The sequence below is a fragment of the Momordica charantia genome (genome assembly GCF_013281855.1).
Source record: "Momordica charantia cultivar OHB3-1 chromosome 6 unlocalized genomic scaffold, Mcharantia_2.0 BLBB01000006.1, whole genome shotgun sequence".
Taxonomy (NCBI): domain Eukaryota; kingdom Viridiplantae; phylum Streptophyta; class Magnoliopsida; order Cucurbitales; family Cucurbitaceae; genus Momordica; species Momordica charantia.
The window spans coordinates 16,439,844-16,462,272 of NW_028275164.1; the positions used below are offsets into that span (position 1 = coordinate 16,439,844).

Consider the following 22,429-nt stretch of genomic DNA (forward strand, 5'->3'; position numbering starts at 1 on the left):
ATTTTGGGGTGTTGTGAGTTTAATTTAATTACTGGAATGGTTTCTGTAGGATTTTCGCTTCGGGCCTTAGATTTATTTGTTTTACTTTTTTTTTTATTGAAGATCGTTGAGTTTATATTGTTTGAAAGTAGAATTTTGGATTCTTCAAACCCATGGGCCTTCTATTAATTTGGGAATTGGGCTTTTAGTTTAAAAAAAAAAATAAAGGAAATCAAAAGGAAAACAAGTCAAACCCTAGCCATCTCTTTCTTCCCCTTTTCTCCCCTTTCTTGTTGCAGCCGCCAGCCCCCCCCCCATCCCTTTGCTTCTTCTTCTCCAGCAAATCCTCACCGGCGACGGCACCCCTCCGACGAGCGACGGCATTCGATTCCCACAGCACTTATTTTGTTAACAGCGGCAAACCCGACGGCTCCACGCACTTCCAGCGAGGTTTGTAGGTGGCGCGACGTACAGCCGGTGGTGGCACAATCTCATCCAAAGCTTGTCCAGATCTGACACTCAGCAAGCCACGTGTTGTCCTTCGGTGCGCAGATCCGGTGGCCTCTGCTTCAGACACGATGATTCGCGGCAACTCCGGCGTCCTGCACCACTTTCACAGCGGCGGCTGGCATCGAAGCAGCAGCGACTCGATTTCTGGCGTCCATCGTGGCCGTCCGCGGCGACCACCACGAACAACGACGATGCAGAGTTCAGGCCTTGGGAATAAATGGCAAGGCCGAACGTCAAGTTTCTGGAGAGGAGTATTGAGGCCTTGGGGATAAATGTCAAGGGTCAATACGACTCGAGGAGTTAGGCTTGAGGGATTAAAGAAGAGTGGAGCTTGCGAAGTAGTGGTGTTTGGCCTTGGGAATAAATGGCAAGGTCGGACATCAAGTACTGGAGAAGGAGGAGGTACGGTGACTTGGGAATAAATGTCAAGAGCCGTCATGCCTCGAGAAGTTAAGCGGGGAGTGATAAAGGGGGGTGTTGAGGAAGGTTTAGTACTATGAAACAAGGGCTAGCGAATCATGGGTTGTGGTATTGGTAGTTTCGACGCTTAGTTGTTGTATGTAAATGTCAAGTTATTTGTTCGCTATCTCTCTCTGCTTATTTGGTTGCCTTGCTTTTGTTTTGTTCTAAATGTCAAGTTAATTGTTCGCTATCTCTCACTGCTTATTTGATTGCCTCGCTATTGTTTTGTTCTTTATGTTGTGACTGTGAGCATAATTTTTTTTTTGTGCTAGTTAGAAAGTGCTACTTACGGAGTACCTTATGTACTCACCCCCCCTTTGTACCTTTATATGTTTCAGGTGTGAACGGGGTCGTCCGCGGTGATGATGTGGAGAGGGCTTGACCGAGGAAGGATCACTAGTTTAGTTAGTGAGGATAGAGGGAAGGGTAGTTGGGTACGAGTAGCCTTGAGACATATGTTATTGCTAGGTGTGAACCGCGGAGGAAATTTTGTATTATTTAGAACTACTTTAATTGTTATGGATGTTGTTGGTAAACGCGTCGTTGTTGTCATTGGAGTTTAGGTGCACGGTTGTTTTTACTTATTTAATAATTTTAGCCACTGAGGCGAATTTGAGATGTTGTTGTTTTCTTTTAAATTGCCCACGGAGGGCGGAGTTCTGACACTTTATGACATTTATATTTCTGATAGAACGTATGGAAGTCGAAGCTTTATTTCATCTAAATTATTTTCCAGGAGGTTGCTTATCTCGTGTTTAGAGTTAAGGTTAGCCAGAAGAATTATTTAGCGTTGCCTAGGATGTTTATATGAAATCTCGGGGCGTTACACAAGCTCTCTCTTCTCCATTCCCTCTAGTTCCACATCGAAGGCTCCCACAAGCACATTCTCGTACCTATAGGATAGTAAGGAAGTTCTATTGGTGGTGTTCGGGGTTAATCTATTGAAGAAACGTTCTTCAAAGGTAAGGGAAATATTTTTTTTCCCTATATTTCCTTTTCATCGTATGAATTTTGTTTCTCAAACTTGACGTATAAGGATCATCGCTTCCGCTGCAGGATTCACATCCCATCAGGAGCTAAATCAAAATTTTGATGAACCTGTGAAAGTTCCTGCACTTGATTTGAAACAATTACGTGCTCATCTTCGTTGTGCTTTTTTTAGTGAGCGTTTTACTTTTCATGTTATTATATCTGCTTATTTAAGCCAATTAGAAGAGGAAATTTTTTTTTGAGAATTTGAAGCACTCATAAATCTGCTTTAGGATGGTCCATTGCTGATATAAAGGGAATTAGTCATTCGATAGTTATGCATAACATTTTAATGGAGGATACCTTTCGATCATCAGTTCAGCATCACGGGAGATTGAATCCGGCCATGAAGGATGTGCTAAAAGTTAAAGTTTTAAAACTTCTTAAGGCAGGGATTATTCATGCTATATCTGATAATTTTTGGGTGAGTCCTGTGCAAGTTGTGCCCGAGAAAGAAGGGATGACTACAATAAAAATTGAAAGAAATGAATTCATCTCTACAAGGGCAGTAACTGGGTGGCGAGTGTGCATTGACTACAGAAAATTAAATAAGGCCACCAGAAAATATCACTTCCATCTCCCTTTTATTGATTAGATGCTTGATAGATTAGTAGGTTATCCTTACTACTATTTTCTTGATGGTTATTCAGGTTATAATCAGGTCGTGATTGATTACCAAGAGAAGACAACATTCACATGTCCTTATGAAACGTTTGCCTTTAGGCGAATGCCATTTGTGTTGTGTAACATCCCTACTACATTTCAGCGATGCATGGTGGCTATTTTTGCTGATATGGTTGAGGACTTCATGGAGGTTTTTATGGATGATTTTTCTGTTTTTGGTTCATTAGTTGACAATTGCCTCCATGATCTTTCTCGTGTTTTGCATCATTGTCGAGAAACTAACCTTTTTCTAAATTGGAAAAAATGTCATTTTATGGTCACATAAGGTAAACTTTTGGGGCATAAAGTTTATAAGAAGGGATTGGAAGTTGATAGGGCTAAAATTTCAGTAATTGAACAACTTCATCCCCTGACAAATGTGAAAGGAGTTAGGAGTTTTTTAGGACATGCAGGATTTTACAGGCGTTTTATTAAAAAATTTTCAAACGTTGTAAAACCTTTATGTAATCTTCTTGAAAAAGATGCTCCTTTTCTTTTTACTGATGATTGTTTGCTAGCATTTAATATGTTAAAAGAGAAACTGACTTCTCCAGTCTGGGTACCTTATTGTGGCAACACTATGGATACGACCCACTCTGTAAAGGTTACAGACGACTCGATCCAGGTCGTTCGTGTAACGCCCCGCGTTACTCAGGTTAGCTTGCCCCGAGTTCCAGAAAATTTTACAACAAAATAGATTTTGTTTATTGATTTATTCATTTATTTCATCTTTTTTTATTTTTTATTTTTTTTATTTGACTCCTCAGTGATCTTTATTTAATTTAAGTATGGCATCTCGGCTAGTGTGTATTGTTACAGAGTTAGTGGTGAGTTAGTAGCGTGTAGTATTTATTAAGTTATGGTTTAGTACGGATTTCGCTATGTGACACTTGCTCTGGGCCATTGGACCAACTACAAAATTATATTATTGGTTTTGTTAACAAGGAGTGATTGGGTAAATGGGCCTTAAACAAAAGAAAGTAGCCCAAGTGAGTTTATGTTGCAAAACAAAAGAAAAAGGGGAATTAAAACAAAACAACCCTAGCCTATCTTGTTATCCTTCCTCATCTTCTTCCACCCTTCCCTTTCGTTTGAAGCCGCCAGCCCCCCCCCCCATCCGGATTTCTTTCTCCGATGAAGCAGCACCGACGACGGGACAGCAGCAGGCGCGGGCGTCGGGCAGCAGCAGCGCGACATTGGGCAGCGGCAGACGGCGGCAGTGCGCAACGAGCAGCAGCGGCAGCGTGCGACGGGTAGCAGCGGCGTGCGACGGGCAGCGGCGGTGCCTGACGTTCGGACTGCTGCAGGCGGCATCGATACACGTGAGGCTGTTTTCGCGGCGTCCCTTATCCGATCCAACGAGCCTAACAACCTCGAATAGCTTAGATCCGTGAAACCCGGTAACTTTTCTTTGCCCCACATTTGTTTCGAAGTTAGATTTGGAATACCCACACCTAAGCAAAGTTGTTTTGTAGTAACGGACATCAAAACGAAGCCGTTGGAGGTCATTTTGGGCACTTTTCGCTGCTGCAAAAACGTGGACAGCAGTGTTTTGGTGGTGTTCGGCGATTATCTTTATCCGTTCGAAGCCCGATTTACGCTACCCACACCTTTGCAAGCTAGATCTAATTTACCCACAGCTACACGAAGTCGTTTTGCGGTAATGAGCCCATTGAACCCTCGTAGAGTCGTTTTTCGAAGGCTGAACAGTACATTTAAATTGCTGTTTTTTTTCTGTTTTTGGTGCTTAGGTGTGAGATCGACGCAAACTTAAAGACGTGGTTGTGTAAGTAGCACCAGGGGGCGAGTGCGTGCGTTATTTAACGTTAAAGGAATGGTTTTGATGCTGTTCTTTTTCTTGTTAAAATCATTTAAATGAGCATGTAGGGATTGTTAGTTTGATTTGTGGATTTCTTGCGATCTTGTTGCCGTCTTTCTATTATTGAATATTTTTTAGGAAACATGCTTCCTGTTCTTATTGTTGTGGGTGACTGGTAGGTTCCGAACTGTTGTAGTTAGAAGTAACTGGCTCATGACGTTTTGCAAATGGGATGTAAATGAAATGCTAGCGTGGTTATACCGATAATTTAATTCATATTGCTCTGGTTGTGAGCTGTTGGATGTATTTTGTTTATTACGTGGAACAGCATGCTTGTAAACGGTGTAGTGATTTAGAATGTGGGATTTTTACTTGTAGGTGGTCATGGAAGGGTCAGTGAAGTGGTGAAGGGTGAAGGGTAAAGGGACGGGTTGATAGTCCGTTAACCACGGGTGTTCTGACCTGAAAAATGCATATAAATCGCTTGGAGGTTCAAAGCCCTGAGTAGTGGCCTTGGGAATAAATGACAAGGCCGAACGTCAAATCTCTGTAAATGTGTATTGAGGTCTTGGGGATAAATGTCAAGGACCAATACACTGGGAAGTCATCAGTACCTTGGGATAAACGGCAAGGACCGGTGTGACTGGCGTTTTGCTGAACGCACGCACTAAGCGTGGTAACAATTATATAGATACAAGCGCACACCTGTCAGAGTAATATAAAATGGATGGAGTATCCAAGTATCGATCCTCAAGGACTTCTAAATAATTTCCAAACTCTAAAGTTTTAAAGAATAGTGAATGTTGAAATGAGTGATTCTTGTAAAATGGGAAGTGGTCACAAATAATGGTTTTGGATTTGAGATTTGGACTTATAATGATAAAACCTAGCCCGAATTACTTCAAGTTAGCCAACAAAGAATCAAGGACATGCTAAGGACAATATGCATTTTACTTTAGAAACCAACGATTACGCTTGTCACTTGACTTATGTCTAAGCAAGTTCAAAGTCCTAAGACATTCCCTAATATGTCTATTATGAGAGATATCTTAGTTTTAGGATGGAAATAGTCGCAACCTAGGGTTAAGGTCCTATGTCTAGGCTACTTAAGCGGAACCCTTATGTCTAAGGCGCTCCTCTCCTCGGTTTAACCACTCAACAATGCAAATAAGCAACCTTTTCAGTATTGACTTGTTAAGACTTACAGTGGCCTTCTTTAAATCCTAACTTTTTGGGAAAACATGTTGAGCAATGAATGGAAAGCAAAAAACACTACTTCTTAGCAACCCTTATTAGAAATAAAAGGCTAACTATCCATAACCGGGCTAGAGACGAGAATTTAGAAAGACATATTAAAGAAAATACAGCAAGTAGAGTGGTTGAAATTGAAATGCATGTGTGAAAAACAAAAGTTAACTAACGGAGAGTTTTGCTCGGGATTGAGAGCTTCGCCCTTCTCTTTCAAGCAAGGGGGAGTGTCACGTGCTCTTTCCTCCAAAAACACAACTCTCTTAACTAAAAATAAAGTAAAGTCAAAGGGAAGAGAAGCAAAGTGCTGGATTTTTATATATTTGAATAAGTAGAAAATAACTAAGTACACATGGAAACAAAACAAAGCTCAATAAAGGAATGTAAAGTGCTCGGGATTTAAAAACCAAAAGCAACTAATGAAAGCAACTCAAAAGTACTTAGAAAGCAAAAAAGAAACACTAAAAATGATCAAGAGAAGGAAGCAAGGCTTGATGAATTTGATGGAGAAGTTGCTGGAATTTATAGCTGTGCAGAATTGGTTAGGTAGTTCCTAAAACGATGGTGAATCACCCATTTCCAACATCTTTGACTGACTAAATCGTGCTCAAACTGATAGTGGAACACTTCTTCTACACGTATGCATCGGTTGGAACCACCAAAACGCATTGGAAGACGCGTTTCATTAAGGGCAAAGTTGGAAGAAAAAATGTTTTCTGCAGCCTTCCCAAGCGCCTGGCGCCTCCTATGTAGGTATTTCCGACTTTTTGCTTCTTTTGATTAATTTCCACTCCCAAATGGCCCTAAAATGTCATAAATACAATATAAGCCAACCACAAACCATCATATATGAATTTTGCATGAATTGGAACTCAAATGACTGAGAAAAGTCCGAAACAAAGCTAAAACATAGTAAAAACAGCATCTAAAACCTTCTTTTTACGCATGTAAACAAGCGTAATCACACCCCCAAACTTAACTTTTTGCTTGTCCTCAAGCAAAACTTAGCAACTTTAATCAGCTTTCTAACACATGGACAAGGAAAAGCAAAAGCAACCGATATGTTCAATCATAAATTGTCTCAAGGAAAAGATGTCAAAGCCTACCATTCTATTGCCTTTGTAAGCTTAGTCACTATAAACCAAGTTTGAAATGATAAAAACTTTCTCTTTCAAAATCCTTTTTCCTTTCAAGAACAGAAAACGTTTTCAAATACCCCTAAGGAATCTGCAAACTCCCTTTTTTACATAGAGACTTTTACATCTGAAAGACCGGCTACTAGCCCCTAAGGTTTCCACACACTAACATCGGTTTCAACCACAGCTACTCGTAGAAAGACTTTGAACTAACAGCTAGGTCATAAGACGACGACAATGAGAAACACGAAGTCACTTATCACCATCCTTACTGCTATTTTCAAAGTCAACACCCAACCTAAAACTAAATGGGTGTCTACAGTAGGACTCGGAAATCATAACTACATTTTCTTTAACTCTCATTGTTTTTACCACTCTTTTCTTTCTAACACAAGTCTTTTCCCCACTCTTATTTTCTCTCAACAATACTCTTTTTTACTCTTCTGCAACTTTTGTTTTGTTTTGTTTTTTTTTTTTTGTTTTTTTTTCACTTATTCTTTTCAACACTTTCTTTTTGTAATAGCATTTGTTTTTCCAACTGACTCTTTTTCAAAAGAAAATAGCATGAGTTTTCAAATATAAATAACACTTTATCTTTCTGAAACAACAACTGACACAACGACTGTCCCCCCAAACTTAAGAGAGACAGTGTCCTCACTGGGAAAAGACTTTTGCATCGGATGAAAAAGGCTTAACAGTAAAAAGGACAAGGACTTCCTATATAGGGGCAAAGAAAAAGCTTAAAGTCTGTAAAGATCAAAAAGACATAAAAGAAAATGAGTTTATCACATAAACAAAGGAAATAGCTCAAAGCTTAGTCAGGCATAGAATAGAAAACTCAACAATCTCTTATAATCATCGTCGACATGAAATCACATGCACAGCACAGATGCTTTAAAATAGGCATGTGAAAAGCTAGACTAAGGTTAAGTGAAGGCATACTTTAAGTGATCAGAAGATAAACGATACTAATTTATTCATGCTTCAACTGAGCTCGAAACATAATCAATACAAAAAAACATGCATAGTAATGCTAGAATATGCAAACTACGTCATTAACCAAAAGAATAAAAACACAAAAAATAGCAAAGAAGGAACCTCCCCTTCATGAAGTCGGAGGTTGTGGACAAGGATCAGTGTCGGTACTGGAAGATGGATGACCAAGGATAGCAGCTAGCGCTGGAGGCCATGAAGGTAAAACCGCAAAATCCAATGAAGCCCTCAAGTTGGAGATATGTTGCACGACTTCTCGAACCTGAGAGTTTTCGAAATGCTGGAAAAACAGGGCAGGCGCCAGGCGCCTGCGTGATTTTTATTTTTCGCAAAGGGCAAGCGCCAGGCGCCTGCGTAAAATTTTTTCAATGTTTTTTTTTTCTTTCTTTCTTTTTGTTTTTCAACGTTTTCCAAAAATATTCTCTTAATAAGAAAAACTTTTTATAATTAAACAAAAAGAATGTAAGATACAAAAATTTCCTTCCTTTACTTTTGTTCTTTGAAAACGGATAAGAAGGAAAAACATTTTTCGCAAACATTTATTGACATGAAAGTTGAATGGAGGTTTTTCCTCTATCCACTGGTTCTCCAAAATACAGCTTAAGTCTCTGCCTATTTACTTTAAAAATACTTCTTGTAGAGTCAACTAGATCCACTTCCCCATATGGGTAAACTTTAAAAATTTTAAAGGGACCAGACCATCTAGACTTAAGTTTCCCAGGAAAAAGTTTCAACCTAGAATTGAATAACAGAACCAGATCACCTTCTTGAAGATTGTTCGGCCGAAGACGCCTATCATGCCACTGTTTAGTTTTTTCCTTAAACAACTTAGCATTCTCATAAGAAAATTGCCTGTGTTCTTCTAATTCCAACAATTGTAACTTCCTCGCTTCACCTGCAGCCGACAAATCAAAATTTAATTTCTTAGTAGCCCAAAATGCTTTATATTCTAGCTCAAGAGGCAAATGACACGCTTTTCCAAAGACTAACCTATAGGGGGACATGCCGAGGGGAGTCTTAAATGTTGTCCTATATGCCCTATGACGCACATTGTATTTAGTCAGCAACTTTTGCATAGACCTATTCACAAAATGAGCCCCCCCATCGCTTATCAGACAACGCGGGGTTCCATAACGCGTAAAAATGTGCTTTTGCAGAAAACGAATGACAACTTTGGAATCATTGGTAGCAGTTGCAATGGCTTCTATCCATTTCGAAACATAATCTACTGCTAACAATATATAAAGCTTACCATTAGAAGATGGAAATGGACCCATAAAATCTATACCCCACACATCAAATATTTCAATCTCCAGGATCGGGGTTTGAGGCATTTCGTGGCGTTTAGATATATTACCTGTCCGTTGGCATTTGTCACAAACCTGGGCAAACTTATGTGCATCTTTGAACAGAGTGGGCCAAAAGAACCCACTTTGCAAAACTTTGGCTGCGATTTTGTGTCCTGCAAAATGTCCTCCATATGGAGACATATGACAAGCGTCTAATATCGCCTCGTGTTCTTCTTCTGTGACACACCTGCGTAAGATATTGTCAGGTCCTAGCTTATATAAAAAAGGCTCATCCCAACGATAAAATCGAACTTCATTTAGAGATTTCTTTACCTATTGCTTGTTGAACTCATAAGGAACTATTCGACTTACCAAATAATTTGCTATATCGGCATACCACGGAACTGAATCAACTCGCAAGAGTTGCTCGTCAATAAACTGTTCACGTATAACAGTTCCATCATCACAGAGCGGGGATTCCAATCTAGACAGGTGATCAGCAACTTGGTTTTCAGTACCCTTCCTGTCCCTAACTTCAATATCAAACTCTTGAAGTAACAAAATCCACCGTATCAAACGTGGCTTCGCATCTTTTTTAGCAAATAAATATTTTAAAGCAGAATGGTCAGTAAAAACAATGACTTTTGTGCCTATCAAGTAAGACCTAAACTTATCAAAGGCGAACACAACTGCTAACAGTTCCTTTTCAGTAGTAGTGTAATTGAGTTGTGCACCGGTCAGAGTCTTACTAGCATAATACACAGGATGCAAGATCTTGTTTTTACGTTGTCCTAACATAGCTCCTATTGCGTAATCACTGGCATCACACATGAGCTCAAAAGGTAAATCCCAATTAGGTTCGATAATTATAGGGGCTGAACATAGAGCAACTTTCAACATTTCAAATGTTTTTAAACAGTCATCATCAAAAACAAATGGTCTATCATGTTGTAACAATTGACACAAGGGTTTAGAAATTTTAGCAAAGTCTTTTATAAAGCGGCGGTAAAATCCCCCATGCCCTAAAAAACTTCTAATCCCTTTGACATTTGTAGGAGGAGGTAGCTTTGAAATGATGTCTATCTTAGCGTGGTCTACCTCTATTCCTTGCTTGGAAATTTTGTGACCCAAAACAATACCCTCTTGTAACATGAAATGACATTTCTCCCAATTTAGGACTAGGTTTGTTTGTTCACATCTCTCCAATACTCTCTCCAATTAACTAAACATGCGTCAAAAGAATTTCCAAAAACAGAAAAGTCATCCATAAAAACTTCTAGAATATTTTCTACCATGTCAGAGAAGATGGCCATCATACACCTCTGAAAAGTCGCGGGTGCATTGCATAGTCCAAAGGGCATTCGCCTGAAAGCGAACGTACCATACGGACACGTAAATGTTGTCTTCTCCTGGTCTTCTGAAGCAATAGTAATTTGATTATAACCCGAATATCCATCTAAAAAACAATAGAAATCCTTACCTGCCAGACGGTCGAGCATCTGGTCAATAAACGGGAGAGGAAATGGTCTTTCTTTGTTACCTTGTTGAGTTTGCGATAGTCAATGCAAACTCTCCACCCACTCACAATTCGAGTTGAGGTGAGCTCATTCTCCTTGGTGGCCACCATGGTTATACCCCCTTTCTTTGGTACACACTGTACTGGGCTTACCCAGCTGCTGTCGGATATTGGGTATATAACACCGGCGTCAAGCCATTTAAAAATTTCTTTCCTTACAACCTCTATTATCTTCGGGTTCAACCGCCTTTGACTCTCAATAGAGTTCTTAGCATCTTCTTCCAATAAAATTTTGTGCATGCAAAAGGCCGGGCTTATCCCTCGGATATCTGCTATCGTCCATCTAATGGCCTTTTTGTGTTTCTCCAAAATCTGCAATAAAGAATATTCATTAGTAGGTGATAAATTGGAGGCTATAATAACTGGTAAAGTGTCGTTATTCCCTAGATACGCATATTTCAAATGCGACGGCAATGGCTTATGCTCCAACGTGGGTGGTTCCACTATGGACGGAAGTAACGACTTGCATTCTTCTTTTTGTATTTTTTCAATAGGATCAGTCACATCTTCTGGTCCTTCTGCTATCTTATCAAGCTCTTCTTCAATCTCTGTAACTAACAAGTCATAAAACTCATCAAACATAACAGGATTCAAGTTAGTTATAGCAGAGCACTCTTCAAAGTCTCCTGGTAATTTCATGGCGTCTAGAACGTTATATTTAACTTCTTCATTATTTACCCTCATTGTAATTTCTCCCTTCCTCACATTAAAAACTGTATCCCCAGTGGCTAGAAATGGTCTTCCCAAAATAATGGGAACGTGTTAGTCCGCCTCGCAATCTAGAATGATAAAGTCCGCAAGAAAAATGAATTTGTCCACCTGGACTAAAACATCTTCTATCTTTCCCTCAGGTCTTATGATAGATCTATCTGCTAGTTGGAGGGTAACCGTAGTAGGTCTAGCTTCTCCTATGCCTAAAGATTTGAAAACTGATAATGGCATAAGATTAATGCTAGCGCCTAGATCACATAATGCCCTACCTAAGTTTTTTCCTCCTATGGAACATGGAATGGTAAAACTGCCAGGATCATTACATTTCATGGGTAGCGGGCTGCCTACAGCTTCACTACTACATTTTGTCATGGCTACCAGTTCATGCTCTCCTATTTTTTTCTTCCTAGAAACTATATCTTTCAAAAACTTAGCATAATTTGGCATCTGTTCTAGAGCATCTACTAATGGTATATTTATATGCAATTGTTTTAAAATATCTAAAAATTTTCTAAACTGGGAATCATTATTTTTCTTTACTAATCTTTGTGGAAACGGGGGAGTAGGGGTAAAAGAAGGCTGTACATGTGGAGGAACACTCGGGGTGTCCTCATTACCTTTTCTAATATTCTCTTTTTCTGGTGTTGTTGGATTTTCTGGTATCTTTACAATTGGTTCAGTGGACGGCATCTGTACATCTGTTGTTGGCATTGTTGGTCCATCATATGCCAGTCCGCTCCTGAGGGTGACAGCTTTGCACTGTTCTTTCCCTTCTCGTTTTGGTAATTCAGTATGGCCTGGAAAAGAACCTTGTGGTCTATTCTTCAATTCATTGGCGAGCTGTCCCAATTGGGTCTCGAAATTCCTCATTGATGCCGCTTGGGATTGTATCACTGCGTCGGTTCGGGCCATGTACTCCTTCATCATATTCTCAAGATTTGAGTTGTTATTTTGAACTGGTGGAGTCTGTGTTCTCTGATTGTACTGCTGTTGCGGTGGTGGGATGTGCTGTTGTGTAGGTGGAACATAGGGCTGCTTGTTCTGCTGGCTCTGCCCTTGATTAAAACCGCTCGAACCTCCTTGATCAACTATCTCGTTGAATGTCTCCTTTGTAAAGCCTCCGTTGGCAGCATTGTTTAGCATCATCTTAGTAGGATGATCTAAACCTCTAAAGAAATGTTCTATCTGGATGCATGCCGGCAAGCCATGGTTCGGACATTTCCTGATTAGTTCTTTAAATCTCTCCCACGCCTCGTGAACAGGTTCACGATCATATTGTCTAAAGGAGATGATCTCCTCTCTGATATCAGCGTGGCGAGTAGGTGGAAAGAATTTTGTTAAGAACTTCTCCACTAACGACCCCCATGTGGTGATGGATCCCGGTGGAAATGCATTGAGCCATGCTCTAGCTTGGTCCTTCAAAGAAAATGGAAAAAGTGTTAGTCTCAGAGCATCGTCTGTTATACCAGGTAATCGAAATGCATTTGCAATTTGAATGAATGATTTCAGATGATCATGTGGATCCTCATGTTCCTGCCCTCCAAAATGTCCAATTGTCTGCAACATTTGGAACATCATTGGTTTAAGCTCAAAGTTTGCGTGGGCTGGAATAGGGTTGACTATCCCTGAATCAAAGTTCTGAAAAGCCGTGGCGGCATATTCTCGCATTGCCACGTCTCTGTTGTCCGCCATCTGGATATGGTTGAATTCATCATTTCTCGCATGATCCCTCATATTACCGTTAACAGCAGGTGGATCAACCGGATCACGAGGTGGAATATCTTCCATTGATGTGCTCGTACTCTCTACCTCACTTTCAGGACTGATTTCACCTTCTCTCTCTTTTTGCTTTTCTAGTTGTTTTCGAAGTCTTTGCTCCTTTCGAGTTTTTCGAAGGGTCCGCTCAATCTCAGGGTCAAGGGGTAGAAGAAAAGATCTTGTGCTCATGCACTTTAACTTACCCTTGTGAGATAAACGACCAAAAATATAGAACAAAAACGGTGGATGGAAATTACACCCAACAACAATTCACAAAAATAAAAACTAAAAGAATTTGAAAAAATTTTAAAACTAAAGTCCCCGGCAACGGCGCCAAAAACTTGACTGGGCGTTTATGCTGAACGCACGCGCTAAGCGTGGTAACAATTATATAGATGCAAGCGCACACCTGTCAGAGTAATATAAAATGGATGGAGTATCCAAGTATCGATCCTCAAGAACTTCTAAACAATTTCCAAACTCTGAAGTTTTAAAGAATAGTGAATGTTGAAATGAGTGATTCTTGTAAATGGGAAGTGGTCACAAATAATGGTTTTGGATTTTGGATTTGGACTTATAATAAAAAAACCTAGCCCGAATTATTTCAAGTTAGCCAACAAAGAATCAAGGACTTGCTAAGGATAATATGCATTTTACTTTAGAAACTAACGACTACGCTTCTCACTTTACTTATGTCTAAGCAAGTTCAAAGTCCTAAGACATTCCCTAATATGTCTATTATGAGATATATCTTAGTTTTAGGATGGAAATAGTCGCAACCTCGGGTTAAGGTCCTATGTCTAGGCTACTTAAGCGGAACCCTTATGTCTAAGGCGCTCCTCTCCTCGGTTTAAACCACTCAACAATGCAAATAAGCAACCTTTTCAGTATTGACTTGTTAAGACTTACAGTGGCCTTCTCTAAATCCTAACTTTTTGGGAAAACATGTTGAGCAATGAATGGAAAGTAAAAACACTACTTCTTAGCAAACCCTTTTTAGACATAAAAGGCTAACTATCCATAACCGGGCTAGAGACGGGAATTTAGAAAGACATATTGAAGAAAATACAGCAAGTAAAATGGTTGAATGTGGAATGCATATGTGAAAAACAAAAGTTAACTAACAGAGAGTTTTTATCGGGATTGAGAGCTTCGCCCTTCTCTTTCAAGCAAGGGAGAGTGTCACGTGCTCTTTCCTCCAAAAACACAACTCTCTTAACTAAAAATAAAGTAAAGACAAAGAGAAGATAAGCAAAGTGCTAGATTTTATATATTTGAATAAGTAGAAAATAACTAAGTACAAATGGAAACAAAACAAAGCTCAATAAAAGAATGTAAAGTGCTCGGGATTTAAAAACCAAAAGCAACTAATGAAAGCAACTCAAAAGTACTTAGAAAGCAACAAAGAAACACTAAAAATGATCAAGAGAAGGAAGCAAGGCTTGATGAATTTGGTGGAGAAGTTGCTGGAATTTATAGCTGTGCAGAATTGGTTAGGTAGGTCCTAAAACGATGGTGAATCACCCATTTCCAACTCTTTTGACTGACCAAATCGTGCTCAAACTGATAGTGGAACACTTCTTCTACACGTATGCATCGGTTGGAACCACCAAAACGCATTGGAAGACGCGTTTCATTAAGGGCAAAGTTGGAAGAAAACCTGTTTTTCTGCAGGCATCCCAGGCGCCTGGCGCCTCCTGAGGTGTTTTTTCGTCTTTTCGCTTCTTTTGATTAATTTGCACTCCCAAATGGTCCTAAAATGTCATAAATACAACGTAAGCCATCCACAAACCATAGTATATGAATTTTGCATGAATTGGAACTCAAATGATCGAGAAAAATCCGAAACAAAGCCGAAACATAGTAAAAACAGCATCTAAAACCTTCTTTTTACGCATGTAAACAAGCGTAATCATCAAGTTTTTGGCGCCGTTGCCGGGGACTTTAGTTTTAAAATTTATTTTCAAATTCTTTTAGTTTTTATTTTTGTGAATTGTTGTTGGGTGTAAGTTTCATCCACCGTTTTTGTTCTATATTTTTGGTCGTTTATCTCACAAGGGTAAGTTAAAGTGCATGAGCACAAGATCTTTTCTTCTACCCCTTGACCCTGAGATTGAGCGGACCCTTCGAAAAACTCGAAAGGAGCAAAGACTTCGAAAACAACTAGAAAAGCAAAAAGAGAGAGAAGGTGAAATCAGTCCTGAAAGTGAGGTAGAGAGTACAAGCACATCAATGGCAGATATTCCACCTCGTGATCCGGTTGATCCACCTGCTGTTAACGGTAATATGAGGGATCATGCAAGAAATGATGAATTCAACCATATCCAGATGGCGGACAACAGAGACGTGGCAATGCGAGAATATGCCGCCACGGCTTTTCAGAACTTTGATTCAGGGATAGTCAACCCTATTCCAGCCCATGCAAACTTTGAGCTTAAACCAATGATGTTCCAAATGTTGCAGACAATTGGACATTTTGGAGGGCAGGAACATGAGGATCCACATGATCATCTGAAATCATTCATTCAAATTGCAAATGCATTTCGATTACCTGGTATAACAGACGATGCTCTGAGACTAACACTTTTTCCATTTTCTTTGAAGGACCAAGCTAGAGCATGGCTCAATGCATTTCCACCGGGATCCATCACCACATGGGGGTCGTTAGTGGAGAAGTTCTTAACAAAATTCTTCCCACCTACTCGCCACGCTGATATCAGAGAGGAGATCATCTCCTTTAGACAATATGATCGTGAACCTGTTCACGAGGCGTGGGAGAGATTTAAAGAACTAATCAGGAAATGTCCGAACCATGGCTTGCCGGCATGCATCCAGATAGAACATTTCTTTAGAGGTTTAGATCATCCTACTAAGATGATGCTAAACAATGCTGCCAACGGAGCCTTTACAAAGAAGACATTCAACGAGATAGTTGACATCCTAAATGACTTAGCTTCACATAACGAACTATGGTGTTCGCAAAGATCTAGGGCAGCACCAAAGAAGCAAGATCCAGCTGGAGTTTTGGCTCTGGACATTGCGACCTCGATGCAAAAAGAGATGGTTACAATGAACCAGAGGCTGAAAGAGATGGCATTGGGAATAAAAAATCCGTTAGCCACGCCGATACAACCTGTGCAGTCGGATTATTGCACTCCTGCCCCTGTTTGCCAAGTCAACGATCTCATTTGTTCATTTTGCAGTGAAAACCATATCTATGATAATTGTCCACATAACCCTGCTTCCGTTTTTTATGTAGGACATGGGAACAATAGGAACTTTAACCCATATTCGAACACCTACAACCCAGGTTGGAGGCACCACCCTAATTTCTCATGGGGAGGACAATGAGGTTCGAGCGGTTTTAATCAAGGGCAGAGCCAGCAGAACAAGCAGCCCTATGTTCCACCTACACAGCAATACATCCCGCCGCCGCAACAGCAGTACAATCAGAGGACACAGACTCCACCAGTTCAAAATAACAACTCAAATCTTGAGAATATGATGAAGGAGTACATGGCCCGAACCGACGCAGTGATACAATCCCAAGCGGCATCAATGAGGAATTTTGAGACCCAATTGGGACAACTTGCCAATGAATTGAAGAATAGACCATAAGGTTCTTTTCCAGGCCATACTGAATTACCAAAACGAGAAGGGAAAGAACAGTGCAAAGCTGTCACCCTCAGGAGCGGACTGGCATATGATGGACCAACAATGCCAACAACAGATGTACAGATGCCGTCCACTGAACCAATTGTAAAGATACCAGAAAATCCAACAACACCAGAAAAAGAGAATATTAGAAAAGGTAATGAGGACACCCCGAGTGTTCCTCCACAGGTACAGCCTTCTTTACTCCTACCTACTCCCCCGTTTCCACAAAGATTAGTAAAGAAAAATAATGATTCCCAGTTTAGAAAATTTTTAGATATTTTAAAACAACTGCATATAAATATACCATTAGTAGATGCTCTAGAACAGATGCCAAATTATGCTAAGTTTTTGAAAGATATAGTTTCTAGGAAGAAAAAAATAGGAGAGCATGAACTGGTAGCCATGACAAAATGTAGTAGTGAAGCTGTAGGCAGCCCGCTACCCATGAAATGTAATGATCCTGGCAGTTTTACCATTCCATGTTCCATAGGAGGAAAAAACTTAGGTAGGGCATTATGTGATCTAGGCGCTAGCATTAATCTTATGCCATTATCAGTTTTCAAATCTTTAGGCATAGAAGAAGCTAGACCTACTACGGTTACCCTCCAACTAGCAGATAGATCTATCATAAGACCTGAGGGAAAGATAGAAGATGTTTTAGTCCAGGTGGACAAATTCATTTTCCCTGCGGACTTTATCATTCTAGATTGCGAGGCAGACTTAGACGTTCCCATTATTTTGGGAAGACCATTTCTAGCCACTGGGGATACAGTTTTTAATGTGAGGAAGGGAGAAATTACAATGAGGGTAAATAATGAAGAAGTTAAATTTAACGTTCTAGATGCCATGAAATTACCAGGAGACTTTGAAGAGTGCTCTGCTATAAATAGCTTGAATCCTATTATGTTTGATGAGTTTTATGACTCGTTAGTTACAGAGATTGAAGAAGAGCTTGATAAGATAGCAGAAGGACCAGAAGATGTGGCTAGTCCTATTGAAAAAATACAAAAAGAAGAATGCAAGTCGTTACTTCCGTCCATAGTGGAACCACCCACGGTGGAGCAGAAGCCATTGCCGTCGCATTTGAAATATGCGTATCTAGGGGATAACGACACTTTACCAGTTATTATAGCTTCCAATTTATCACCTACTAATGAATATTCTTTATTGCAGATTTTGGAGAAGCACAAAAAGGCCATTGGATGGACGATAGCAGATATCCGAGGGATAAGCCCGGCCTTTTGCATGCACAAAATTCTATTGGAAGAAGATGCTAAGAACTCTATTGAGAGTCAAAGGCGATTGAACCCGAAGATGAAAGAGGTTGTAAGGAAAGAAATTCTCAAATGGCTTGACGCCGGTGTTATATACCCAATATCTGACAGCAGCTGGGTAAGCCCAGTACAGTGTGTACCAAAGAAAGGGGGTATAACCGTGGTGGCCAACGAGGAGAATGAGCTCATCTCAACCCGAACTGTGAGCGGGTGGAGAGTTTGCATTGATTATCGCAAACTCAACAAGGTAACAAAGAAAGACCATTTTCCTCTCCCGTTTATTGACCAGATGCTCGACCGTCTGGCAGGTAAGGATTTCTATTGTTTTTTAGATGGATATTCGGGTTATAATCAAATTACTATTGCTCCAGAAGACCAAGAGAAGACAACATTTACGTGTCCGTATGGTACGTTCGCTTTGAGGCGAATGCCCTTTGGACTATGCAATGCACCCGCGACTTTTCAGAGGTGTATGATGGCCATCTTCTCTGACATGGTAGAAAATATTTTAGAAGTTTTTATGGATGACTTTTCTGTTTTTGGAAATTCTTTTGACGCATGTTTAGTTAATTTGGAGAGAGTATTGGAGAGATGTGAACAAACAAACCTAGTCCTAAATTGGGAGAAGTGTCATTTCATGGTACAAGAGGTATTGTTTTGGGTCACAAAATTTCCAAGCAAGGAATAGAGGTAGACCACGCTAAGATAGACATCATTTCAAAGCTACCTCCTCCTACAAATGTCAAAGGGATTAGAAGTTTTTTAGGGCATGGGGGATTTTACCGCCGCTTTATAAAAGACTTTGCTAAAATTTCTAAACCCTTGTGTCAATTGTTAGAACATGATAGACCATTTGTTTTTGATGATGACTGTTTAAAATCATTTGAAATGTTGAAAGTTGCTTTAAGTTCAGCCCCTATAATTATCGAACCTAATTGGGATTTACCTTTTGAGCTCATGTGTGATGCCAGTGATTATGCAATAGGAGCTATGTTAGGACAACGTAAAAACAAGATCTTGCATCCTGTGTATTATGCTAGTAAGACTCTGACCGGTGCACAACTCAATTACACTACTACTGAAAAGGAACTGTTAGCAGTTGTGTTCGCCTTTGATAAGTTTAGATCTTACTTGATAGGCACAAAAGTCATTGTTTTTACTGACCATTCTGCTTTAAAATATTTATTTGCTAAAAAAGATGCTAAACCACGTTTGATACGGTGGATTTTGTTACTTCAAGAGTTTGATATTGAAGTTAGGGACAGGAAGGGTACTGAAAACCAAGTTGCTGATCACCTGTCTAGATTGGAATCCCCGCTCTGTGATGATGGAACTGTTATACGTGAACAGTTTATTGACGAGCAACTCTTGCGAGTTGATTCAATTCTGTGGTATGCCGATATAGCAAATTATTTGGTAAGTTGAATAGTTCCTTATGAGTTCAACAAGCAACAGATAAAGAAATTTCTAAATGAAGTTCGATTTTATCGTTGGGATGAACCTTTTTTATATAAGCTAGGACCTGACAATATCTTACGCAGGTGTGTCGCAGAAGAAGAGCACGAGGCCATATTAGACGCTTGTCGTATGTCTCCATATGGAGGACATTTTGCAGGACACAAAACCGCAGCCAAAGTTTTGCAAAGTGGGTTCTTTTGGCCCACTCTGTTCAAAGATGCACATAAGTTTGCCCAGGTTTGTGATAAATGCCAACGGAGAGGTAATATATCTAAATGCCACGAAATGCCTCAAACCCCGATCCTGGAGATTGAAATATTTGATGTGTGGGGTATAGATTTTATGGGTCCATTTCCATCTTCTAATGGTAAGCTTTATATATTGTTAGCAGTAGATTATGTTTCGAAATGGATAGAAGCCATTGCAACTGCTACCAATGATTCCAAAGTTGTCATTCGTTTTCTGCAAAAGCACATTTTTACGCGTCATGGAACCCCGCGTTGTCTGATAAGCGATGGGGGGGCTCATTTTGTGAATAGGTCTATGCAAAAGTTGCTGACTAAATACAATGTGCGTCATAGGGTTGCAACAGCATATCATCCTCAGTGGAATGGGTTAGCCGAAATATCTAATAGGGAGATAAAAAACATTTTAGAAAAAACTGTAAATCTTAACCGTAGGGATTGGTTTTTTAAGCTTGATGATTCACTTTGGGCATATAGGACAGCATTTAAGACTCCCCTCGGCATGTCCCCCTATAGGCTAGTTTTTGGAAAAGCATGTCATTTGCCTCTTGAGCTAGAATATAAAGCATTTTGGGCTACTAAGAAATTAAATTTTGATTTGTTGGCTGCAGGTGAAGCGAGGAAGTTACAATTGTTGGAATTAGAAGAACACAGGCACTTTTCTTATGAGAATGCTAAGTTGTTTAAGGAAAAAACTAAACAGTGGCATGATAGGCGTCTTCGGCCGAACAATCTTCAAGAAGGTGATCTGGTTCTGTTATTCAACTCTAGGTTGAAACTTTTCCCTGGAAAACTTAAGTCTAGATGGTCTGGTCCCTTTCAAATTTTTAAAGTCTACCCATATGGGGCAGTGGATCTAGTTGACTCTAAGGGAAATGTTTTTAAAGTAAATGGGCAGAGACTTAAGCCGTATTTTGGAGAACCAGTGGATAGAGGAAAAACCTCTATTCAACTTTCAGGTCAATAAATGTTTGCGAAAAATGTTTTTCCTTCTTATCTGTTTGGAAAGAACAAAAGTAAAGGAAGGAAATTTTTGTATCTTACATTCTTTTTGTCTAATCATAAAAAGTTTTGCTTATTAATGTTTTTTGGAAAACGTTGAAAAACAAAAAAAGAAAGAATGAAAAAAAAAAAAAAAAAAAACATTGAAAAATTTTTACGCAGGCGCCTGGCGCCTGCCCTTTGCGAAAATAAATCACGCAGGCGCCTGGCGCCTGCCCTGTTTTCCAGCAGTTCGAGTTTCGTTTTCCTTCACGGTTTGGGTTTTAATTTTCGATAGCATGGGCTTTACTTTGGGTCAAACATTAATCCTCTATGATTTAGCTTTAAGAACTTCTCTTCAAACTCAAATTTTGTTTCCCTAATCCTATTTTGTATTCAAATTTGTTTTCTTTTCCTTTTAGGTTTAGGAAACTTGGTTGAACTTAAATGTCAATCCCTTTCCATTTAGGATTTAGTTTGGGGAAAGCTTTAAATAGACCCATTGCCTAAGCTTTACAGCTCCACCAAAACCCACACAACTCTCTTCTTCCCCTTGTTTTTTCGGCAAAAACCCACTCCCTTCATCACCCTTGTTTTCGATTTTCAGCCACCAAAGAGAAGAAGAAATTTCCAGCATTTGCTTACATCTATGGCTTCTTCTTCTCAACATACTTCACTTCCTACCTCTTCCACTCAAGCTCCAAATGCCACAAGCATTCCTTTTCCACCATTGGAGAACTTCCAACACCACATGGGTTCAGATTCTAGGCTAGCTGCTGTTAGGGGAGGAAACCCGCTTCAAACATTTGAATGTCCACCATCCCAAGCTCCTACACAACATCCTATAGTGAGCCCACATGGTTATGTTAATTTTCAGCAACTACCCACCTTTAATATACCTCAAAACAGTGAGTTTAGGGCTGAAAATCCTCAACAACTTCCTCCAATGATCAATCCGGGTATGTACCAACCGTTTATGTTTAACCCGGTTCCTTCCTATCATTTTCCCTTGTCCCAAATGCAAATTCCAGCTAGTGTTCATCCCTATGGAATGCCAAACCTATCTACTCTATTTCCTAACCTTCCACCTTATTATGGAATGGGTCATTGGGTACCTCCAACCAATTATGGGATGCTTTCACCTAGGGTTCCCCCACCAGCTCAACTTCCATTCCTAGAAAGAGGACCTCAAGCACCCCAATTGAACCCTAACATATCGAGTACCTTCAACATGGGACAACTAAAACCCTTAGAGCCTCCTAGGATGCCAACCCCAATCAATATGCCAATGGATGCAGGAGATGAGCATGGAGGAGAGCAAGAGAAGAGCCACAGCCATAGGCTAGAGCCCGGGGTTTCGATAGGGCAAAAGAGGAAGGGCAAGGAGGTGATGATAGACCCAGAAATTGAGGAAGATGGGAGTAGTAGGCGTCTGACGCCTAAGGATTCATCTATGGAGAACAGGGACGAGGAGCAGTTTTATTCATCTCCATTGATTATTACACCGGAAGATGGTAATGATGATTTTCTACTGGTTTCACGAGGACATTGTTCAAATATGCCAGAAACAGAGGATACCGAGAACGAAGTGGTGAGAACAGATACTCAGGAACCTTCCCCATTGGATACACCTACAGAAGG

General features: G+C 40.0%; 2 non-coding genes across 2 annotated transcripts; one reads left to right on the top strand and one right to left on the bottom strand.

Moving 5' to 3' along the window:
• Window positions 1-12,616: 12,616 nt before the first annotated feature.
• LOC148210786 (small nucleolar RNA R71) lies at window positions 12,617-12,723 on the top strand. Its single transcript, XR_015792023.1, has one exon. It is a non-coding gene; the product is annotated as a small nucleolar RNA R71 (small nucleolar RNA).
• A 3,162-nt stretch (window positions 12,724-15,885) lies between these two features.
• Window positions 15,886-15,992, bottom strand: LOC148210787 (small nucleolar RNA R71). The gene has a single exon (XR_015792024.1). It is a non-coding gene; the product is annotated as a small nucleolar RNA R71 (small nucleolar RNA).
• Between the last annotated feature and the right edge of the window lie 6,437 nt (window positions 15,993-22,429).